Genomic DNA, 9,197 nt, shown 5'->3' on the forward strand with positions numbered 1-9,197 from the left:
CGCAGTCGCTAATACTGGTTCTCTATTTAGATTATGAGAAGCGGCACCTCTAGAGCATCTTCAATCATTTCGAATATGACAGGACTGCAAAGATCAGATTAGGGTTATGTGTAACGGCAAGCAGCAGTACCAGTCATTTTATGATGTATGCGCGGCATAATCAGCATTCAAAAGGGTAACCGCCACGCGCGAAAATGATTATCATGCCAAAATAGGGTCTTTGCAGATGCGCACTATTTTTAACGCACTGATCGCTGATACTATCACTGGCTTTAAATCCATACACTAAAACCTGCGAGGCAATGATTCTGTGAATGCCACGCCTGTGTAGAAGAGGATGCTCTTCCCTAGCAGAGGCGTCGACAAGATCGCCGCTGTGGTAGAAACAGTGGCTGGCATATTTTTTCTTCCTGGCTCGGAGATGCTATACGGAACTGAAAAGGGTCGGTAAAGGCTTGTTGACTATATAGCATTATACTGCTGACCATGCACTCAAGTTCAGCAGAAAATTCAAATTCCAATTTCAATAATGTACCAACTTCTCGCAAAAACGTTATCACACTATTGAGATTTACATTTCCTGGCTCCTTTGCAATTAGAAATAATGTCAAAATTGTTGATCACACGGTTCCAAAATTTTGAGTAATATGCCAGAAGGAAGATGAACATGCTCCTGGAACAAGTTCACACTCTAGAGGAATTCGGGGCCATACACTGGCTCCATGATGTAACTTAGAAGCAGAAAAATTTCTGTATCGTTCGTGACATCTAGCGCGACTACTATTGGCTGCTTGCGCACAAAATTTTTCGATGACTTTGTAGGTACAAAGGTTACCGTCATAGCAGGCAGCAGCACGTCTTTCTTCAAGAAGAAAACTTTGCGATACTGGGACATGTTGTTCACTTACACGGGGATAACATGCCGCTATGCGACGTAACAATAGCATATTTCACTTGGTGCCTGAGGTCGAATCTTCATTTGCTCTGTACGTTCGACAAGGAAAACAACAGTGTTTGCGACGAAGGTAGCGGCTACATATATTGCATAAATTGTTCATGTTTCACAAAACGTTGTTTATTTGATACTATGCTTGCATTGAAGGCAGAAGACGTATTGCTTTTTTATAACAGTGAAATATACGTTACCTATTATGCATGTTGTCGATAATGAACAGCTTCCGTTATCCCTGGTCTACTGCCCTATTGCATGACATACGTAAAATGTTTACTGCAGCGATACAAAATGTCCTTTAATCCTTCATGGGGTTTAGGAGAAAATGGTTTAAGGCTGCTGTGCTACTTTGCTGACCGCGTTTAACTGGGGAGACATTTTTTTTTAAATTTACGCGCTAGAAATTAATATGGCTGACATTGGAATATTTACACTTAGATAAATAAAGACCCTTCTCATGTATCATTTGCAAATCGTAAAGCTCAGTCTCTACAGCAGCTTACTGCCTACTTATTGAATATAGGTATGCTGAGAATATAAAATTTTCTTATGGTTTTTCTAGACAATTTGTTAACTATATTCTAGAAAGAGGCAGACAGTTCAACCCATTTTCTTTATATACCGACTGTGGTGTTGCTGTTTTCGATGCGGTTTTTCACTGCTTGTCACTAATCACACGCCCTCACATGCAAATAGCAATTCCTCATTGCCTTGCAAGGCAATGAGGAATTTTCTGTGTAATCTATTCTATACCTAACAACTACATTAGAACGTCTTTCAAAACACAGACTTGTAAGGGTAATTGGAACATCGCATTATTGGTAGCATCTTGGTCAGTTTAACAGACGCATATTTAACTTTAAAAATGTAGGAACGGGACAACACAGAATTTGCATTTCTGAATTTGTCCTAGCATCTCTAGATTGTGCACATGTCCTGTTTCTTCCATATATATTTGTGACATTTATAATTTCATGTATGTCTCGAGATAAATATATTGGGCAGTTTTCTTGCGAAGGTTCAAAATATATTATGCAACGTATGTGCCTAAAATAATGCAGTTACCTTGCATGCACTTCCCGCTGAATTTTTTCTTAACAACGCTGCAATATGGAACCAATATCAATGAAATTCAGAATTCTATCTAATGAAGCAGGAAAGACAGAATCCTTTTGTACTTAGTTAAGATCGAGTTGAAGGAATGACATATTCTGTGTTTTTAGACAGCACGATTGCCATATGTTTAAGGCTGGTCTGAATAAGTGCCGTAATTTGTTGTACTTGTTTAAATTGTTTATGCAAATGATGACTTTTTCTTCGCAACAAACGTTGGGAGGCTAATATTCAGTTCTTTCCATGCTCTAAAACTGTAAGCTCAGACTGGGGTTCTTCGGTATACCACCAAAAGAATTCATAGCAATAACATTTTCATAGATAATCTTCGGTTTAAGCTTTCATTCAGTTCTCACAGCACTGTAAAATATTAGCTGGAACTTGAATTTATAGTTTTACATTTAAAACAAAATAAGTAAATGAATATAGAAAAGGAGTAAAATGATGCATTGAATTGTTCCTTATAACGAGGAACTTGTTTTACAAAAAGGGAGGTAAAGCTGACAGGCTTCTACCAGGGCCATGCACCGTTACTATGAACGGAGAGATAATCGTCAAAACGAAGCATATTGTCATGGCTCCCGGATTATCGCATGAGTATGCCCTTGTTTTCTCCTTTGTGCCAACTTTATTTAAAGCCTTTTCGGTCTTCACGGTTTTGGCAAAATTTGGAGAATATTCCAAACTTGCGACTTCGAAACCGAAAATTTGATAAAAGGTTGATGTTCTTCAAAGTGAAGAGCCTGCGTAAAGGCGTCAGATTATTTAGGATTACAGGCGATCGAAGGTGTCGTACTGGACTTATATTAAAAATTAACACATAAACTATTGAAGCATCTGCCAAAAAGTTATATTTGAAAATATTAGCCGCCGTCTCCTGTAAGTATAAATATAATTCTATTTTTGTGGAAGAGAAATAAATTATTGATGCATTTGGCGCTTGTGTTCATCACACAAGTGCAGCAATGCTGAAGAGCAAGCATGATTTTTATTTAATATTGCCCATGTTGCAGAACATGGTTTTAACGTGCATGGGAAATGATGATTGGTTTGAATAGCTGCCTTCCGACAGCCTCAAGCAATAATATTTTGGTGGCACAGACTCTCCTAGTATAATTTGTTTGAAAAATTAGGCCGCATACCAATTCCATTCATCTTGATTGCTTACTATGAATTTGATGCAAGTGTGATTTAAGGGACAGGAATGCACATTTATTATCCTTCCTTGAAGTCAATGCATAATTTCATGCGTAATCATAACACAACGCATAATCATGTGTCTTGCGAACCTGTTTCACAGTCATCTCTTGTGTGCAATGCACAGTGTTTAGACCACTGCTGTAATTTTCATCCATATATCGGCAAAATATTCTACATGGATTGTATACTAAGGAACAAACAAGTAAACTATATAGGAACTATACACCGAAATATGCGTCCTAAGAGACCTGAAACAAGGTTAAGCTTTATCGGTGGCACAGAGATTTACGCACATAGAACTGCTGTTCAGAATATAGGTAGACTCTTGTTTTGGATCAGTCCCAAATATTTATTTTATATATTTGGAGTGTCTGAAACAAAGTTCATTTTTTATTTGTGGAAGGTCTTGCAAAAATGTTTCCGCTACCAAGAGGATCGTAATGTGCAACCAGAATAGCAATGAAGGTAGCAGAAAGTATATCCAATTGCCATATTCTTTGATCTCCCCAAAAGATAAAAATGTAGTATTCCAGCTGCTCTTCCGCACCAGTTTTCAAGCCACACGTCTACTTTCAGCTTGCAATTCTATTAAACAAAGCTGCTGAAGATATATTCCAGTAAACGCATGAGAGCATTGAAGACGAATTTTATGGCGCATGGCATCCAGTGTGCAACACTAAGCTTAAGCAAGCGTGGGCCATCTCACTGCGCGAAGAAGAGTCGAGACCAAAATCGGGTGCCATGATATGGCGCTGATACGAGCATACATCACTCCGACTTGAAGGTCCAAATTTGTGTTAATATTTACAAATGGTGCATTAGAATGTTGTCTGATTTCACTAAAAACAATTAAAACACCTCTCTATTCAAACAACTCAACAACGCATGAAATGGACCTGCACATATACGAGATTGCGGCCGCTTATAGGTGTTAACTAAACAGCTCGAGAGGTTTGGCAAACACACAGCGAGTTATGGTCGCAGTTTGAGAAACGAGCAGAGGGAACAAAACTATAGCTGGCTAAAGAAAGAAACAAGACCACGTTTTCCAACTTCCCACTCAATAATTCTTACTTAGTAAGGAGGACGCGCGGATGGTAATATAAAAGGTGTCTCTTTTTGTGCAATAGGCTAAGTTACAGATGCGATTCGTTTTAATATTTTCTAGTTTCAATTTAGGAGCAAATAGTAGTTTGCATACTGTTGCCCTTCTCTGTGAAATAATTGCTACCTTACACACAATACCACTCCGATATTTGTGCTTACGGCTGATATTTCTTACTTTTCGTTATATAATAAAGTAACTTGCCCTTTTAGTGGAGGCTTGTTTATCGAAGTTCATCACTTGCTGTGTTTCTTCTTTTTACGTAGACAGTAGTCGTAAAAGAAATCGGGTTAAAATTCTAGCAACATTTGTTATTTGATATTCAAGTCGACGTATACATTCCTTCTGCTTTTACCAGCGATAATGACATAGGTTCAATTTTTATGAAAGCTTACAGCAGTGTTTACCTAAAAAGAGTAGTTTTCTTAGAACCATGGTAATAAATACTAACAAATATTGCCTACCTGCAGTGGGTCGTGGTATATAGTAGAGATAACACACGAACAAAAGAAAGCGAGGGAAACTGGATTCTGCTCAGGGTGGAGACTGAAGCCAGAGTGTCTTGTACTGCAGTGCAAAGCTGGGATATTACACACGCGTTAGAGTGCACACCAAGAAATACCGTTGAGTTTTCATTTCACAAGCCTTAAATATTGTCCCAAAATCGGCTCGTTTTTACCTCACAGCTGAGAATATAAAAATGAAATCTTTTTGCAAGAAAACCTGTAAAACCCACGTTTTCAATAGAACACTGCGACAGGAAGCAGATGAACTTTATTTTATAGCGTCATCAACGTTTCCATACCTATGTGATCGCATTGTTATTTCAGGCGAAAATAACTGAACGATATTCCCTGACCTTTATTAAAATGTCATGGACTGGCAATACAGGTCACGGACAGATCAGAAAAATAAAGAGCATGATATATGAGGTATTGCTTTCTGCTCCACATTCTGGGTACCGTCACACTGAGTTGCAGCCTTCAAAAGTCGATTTTACAGTAAGCCAAGGAGGCTTAGGGACGGTGCGGAATATTAGACATTTCTGGTCTATCCAGAGAAAGATAGCCGTTAAACTAGCCTACAACAATAAGGACATTGTATGCAGGCATTGCTAAGAAATTTCGGCTTTATCTTCCAAATACACATATATTGCTCAATAAATAATGAATTCACTAATTTCACTCATTGCATATTTAAGATTTTAAAATATACGCGCATACGGTAATTTGATATATTAGCGGACTGATTATAAAGCAAGTTCTTCATTTATGTTATACTTCGTTGACTTCTATTTTGCAGACATAATTTCAGCAATAAAAGGATCAAGCAATCCTGATGGCTTTAGCCATACTTTTACATCAACTTTTTTTCTTTCGTTTACGTGCGCCTTAAAAGGCCATTTGCTTCAAGAAATAACTAAGCACTTATTTTCTATGCGACGAAGTAACATTTGAAGAAATCTATCATTTCCTCATCAGCCGGGTGTAAAAGCCTTGAATATCCTAGTAATTCCTTATTATCAGGTATGAAACACGTGTATTTGTATAGTATTTTGTATATAATAAAATATATATAATTATATTATGGTATAATATCCAACGATAAATCAATCATTGTTTTATAGTGTGCAGGAACAACCACATAGTATTGCTACTGCAGCACAAAAGAATGAAAAATGCACACACGAAGAGGGTAAGTCAGGTTGGTTCGTTCAAGTTCCAAATAACGACAAAACAATGCTTACAGAAGGGACAGCAGCTCATTAATTTAGTCCTTTTTTACTGCCCCGTTTGTATGCACTGTTTTCGTCATTCCCTTCCGAGCTTTACGCATACAGATAGAAGGAAAACATAGACACAATACCAGTGCACAATTACAATAATGAGTCACAAAGAAAACGAGCACAATGACGAATATATCTTAAAGCATTAAACAGAAAACCACGTAAAAGACGCAAAACAAAGTACGGACGAATGCAATAATTATGATATGTTTCAAAGAGTAGTTAAGTGTGGAACAATTTACGTTCTCAGTACGAGGCTGTCCTATGAGAGGCGCAAATGCGGTGTGGCGAGAAGTCACAGGATTAGTGATACTGAACCTGACCTGGAAAAGTACGGTGTGCGAAAATATACGCTGGGAGGAATGCATTTGCATGTGGGATCTTGTGGTCCTATATTGGAACAGTATAAAAGCTGGCGAAAATTAAATGCAAATGTTATGCCACCAAGAGAAATAAAGCGCCTTCACGAAACTATAAAGAGAACTGCTCAGACAATCCATGATAAATAGAGTAATGAAATATTAAGGAAATATTCTAAAATGTGTATCGGCGAGTGAACAGAAAGAATGTGGAGGAAAGAGAAGGGGCTGCCGATGCTTCGAGGAATAAATACCAGCACGTGCATGGTTTATAATGAATGTGCATAAAGATTTAAGACATTGAAAATGGGAAAGTCAGAACAAGCATGAGCAAAGGAAGCAGTATAAAGACAAGAAAGGTTGGCAAACTGGAGCAGTGTTTTTTCATTTGGGATTTCGGTTTACGCTCTAAACTTTTTAAACGTTTTTCACTTCACTTCATTTTATTACCTTAAAGACACTATGGTAGGGGCTTTACGTCGGGTGTGGACAACAAACAATATTAGTTTTAGTTATTACGTGATATGGTTGAAACTATTGCATCAATTGGTACGAAAACTTGATAGGCAGGAGATGGCAGCTACACTGTTGGAAAGGCCGTTCCAGTTTGCGTCAGCGAAAAGAAAAAGGATGAGGAAAAGAAGACGGTGCTGGCCCGTTGACGAAATACTTGGAGCGAACGGACGGTGCGGTAAGATTGTGGGTAGGGGAGGTGATTTAGGGCATTTCGCAAAGTGAACCGTAAAATAACTTCTGAAACAGACACCGAGAAGCGACGCGATGATGACGCGCAAGATTTGTTATTCCTGAGAGCGAATTTAGTGAAAATACACTGATGTACGAATAAGCGGAATGAATGAACCTCGTTGCGCAATACTGAACTTATTCAAGTGTGGTGGCGAGATATGCTGGATTCGGACTCCAGATACCAGATACATATTCTATCTTAGGCCTGATAAGTGATTTATATGCGAGAAATGTAAAGTTCTGAGGTCCATGTCGAGACGATGTTTAAAAAACCCAAAAGATCGGTTTGCTGATGTGACGATCGAGCATCTTTTTTCTAGGTGATTGCATGCGTTCTGTGTTGTGGACTCAATTAGGCCGTGTATTTTCTCTCTGCGTAATTAAAACCCTCATTCAGGAAAGAATGCCTAAAGATCTATGACATGAAGAAGTTTAATAAATTGTGCGGATAATAATGGCGTCGTGGTTCTCTGCTAGGATATTCGCTAGTCTAACTAGCCACGTTAGTTGTGTTTCTCCTTAGAACTGGTTGCGACGCCAGGAAGTTTGATTGCTCTATACAAGAGAACAAGATGCGAGGTAAAATATTATTTTAAATAAAATCAAATAGCTTGGCGTCTTTAGATTACCCTTGTCGCTTTCTAATTGCCTGCATGTGTTAAGAGCGAGAGTACAGCTTTTTCGCGGCGGGTATTTCTTACCGAGCCTGGAATATACAACAATAATGATACGCGGCGTTCTTTTTTTTTTGCTTATATATGTAGGTGTATATGGTGCGTACGGATTCTCATGGCAATTGGCGGCTCTGGAAAAAATCATCTAACTCAGACAGCTACTCATACTTATATGTGGCAGTTGATACGTGTGTGTCCCTAGTGGGTGAGCTGGGGCTTGAAAATACGATACAGAGCTTTTTCCTTCCACTTCTAACTGACGGGTTTAGCACTCAGAAGACTTTTAACTACCGATGCAGACGATCCTGTATGCGATTCCTGGATGGGTGGTCGACTGTAGTATGGTGGCCGCGTACGCCGAAGAGCTTTTAAGCAGCAGAGAGTCCTCTCTCTGGAATTGACTACCTCATGACCCAAGTAGCACGCCGTCAATGGACCGCCATCAGCCCAATATTAGGGGAAACCGGCCCCAATATTGGGACTAATAATGGTGTTTCATTGGGGCGCTACCCGTGCCAAGATTTAATCCAATCTACTAAACTGGCTTTCAAGCAATGGCCACCAATGGCAGACTAGGTTATTTATTTGCATGCAGCCTCACCCAATGGTTACCCAATATCTTCCACCCAAGCACACCGACTGGTTTCTATACTATAATGTACAACCAGCCACTCTCACTGGCTATCCAATACTTACAACCAAGCTTACTCACTGGCTTTTAATAACTGCTATCCAGCTGGGCTCATCGGCTGCCCAACATCGCCCATCCAAGCTAGTCCACTGGCTTTGCATAATTGGCATCCAGGCAATCCCATTATTGTTTAATGTTTTTTGCGTCTATTTTTTTTATTTTATGGGTGTTACAGCACAGAGGCAGCTAAGGCCATCATGCGCCAAACACATGGCTGCATGTTTTTGTGCAGGTATTTTACACGCAGTTAATAATATATATACAGCATCCTGAAAGTATACATGCATTCACACAAAAAGCCAAAATTGTTCCTTTCATGGATATTTATTAGGTGCGCATGTTGTACATAGTAAAAAAACTATAATAAGAATTCGTTCAGACTTTCAGGACTTCACCTCTGGTAAATTAAACACGCGCTTATACAGCTTTCGGACAAAAATAATTTCCTTGAAGAGCAGCATAACCAGGCAACAATAATTTTTGCGACAAATGTTTCGGTGATGAGCACGCATTCATGTTTTTTTTTCTTTCTGTAAAACAAAGAAAGTCATTGACACTTATTTGCAGTCT

The 9,197-nt window shown here is 38.9% G+C and overlaps 1 long non-coding RNA gene across 2 annotated transcripts in view; it reads right to left on the reverse strand.

Annotated features, from left to right (window-relative positions):
• The window catches only part of LOC146188434 (uncharacterized), a 47,053-nt gene extending 42,029 nt beyond the window's left edge, over nucleotides 1–5,024 (reverse strand). The window contains exon 1 of one of the 2 annotated variants that reach the window (XR_014707204.1): nucleotides 4,835–5,024. This is a non-coding gene — a long non-coding RNA (uncharacterized LOC146188434). The remainder of the gene's footprint in view (nucleotides 1–4,834) is intronic. The other variant, XR_014707205.1, reaches the window with a different exon arrangement.
• Nucleotides 5,025–9,197: the final 4,173 nt, after the last annotated feature.

The sequence above is a fragment of the Amblyomma maculatum genome, chromosome 5, assembly GCF_055883805.1.
Source record: "Amblyomma maculatum isolate TAMU_Amacu chromosome 5, ASM5588380v1, whole genome shotgun sequence".
Taxonomy (NCBI): domain Eukaryota; kingdom Metazoa; phylum Arthropoda; class Arachnida; order Ixodida; family Ixodidae; genus Amblyomma; species Amblyomma maculatum.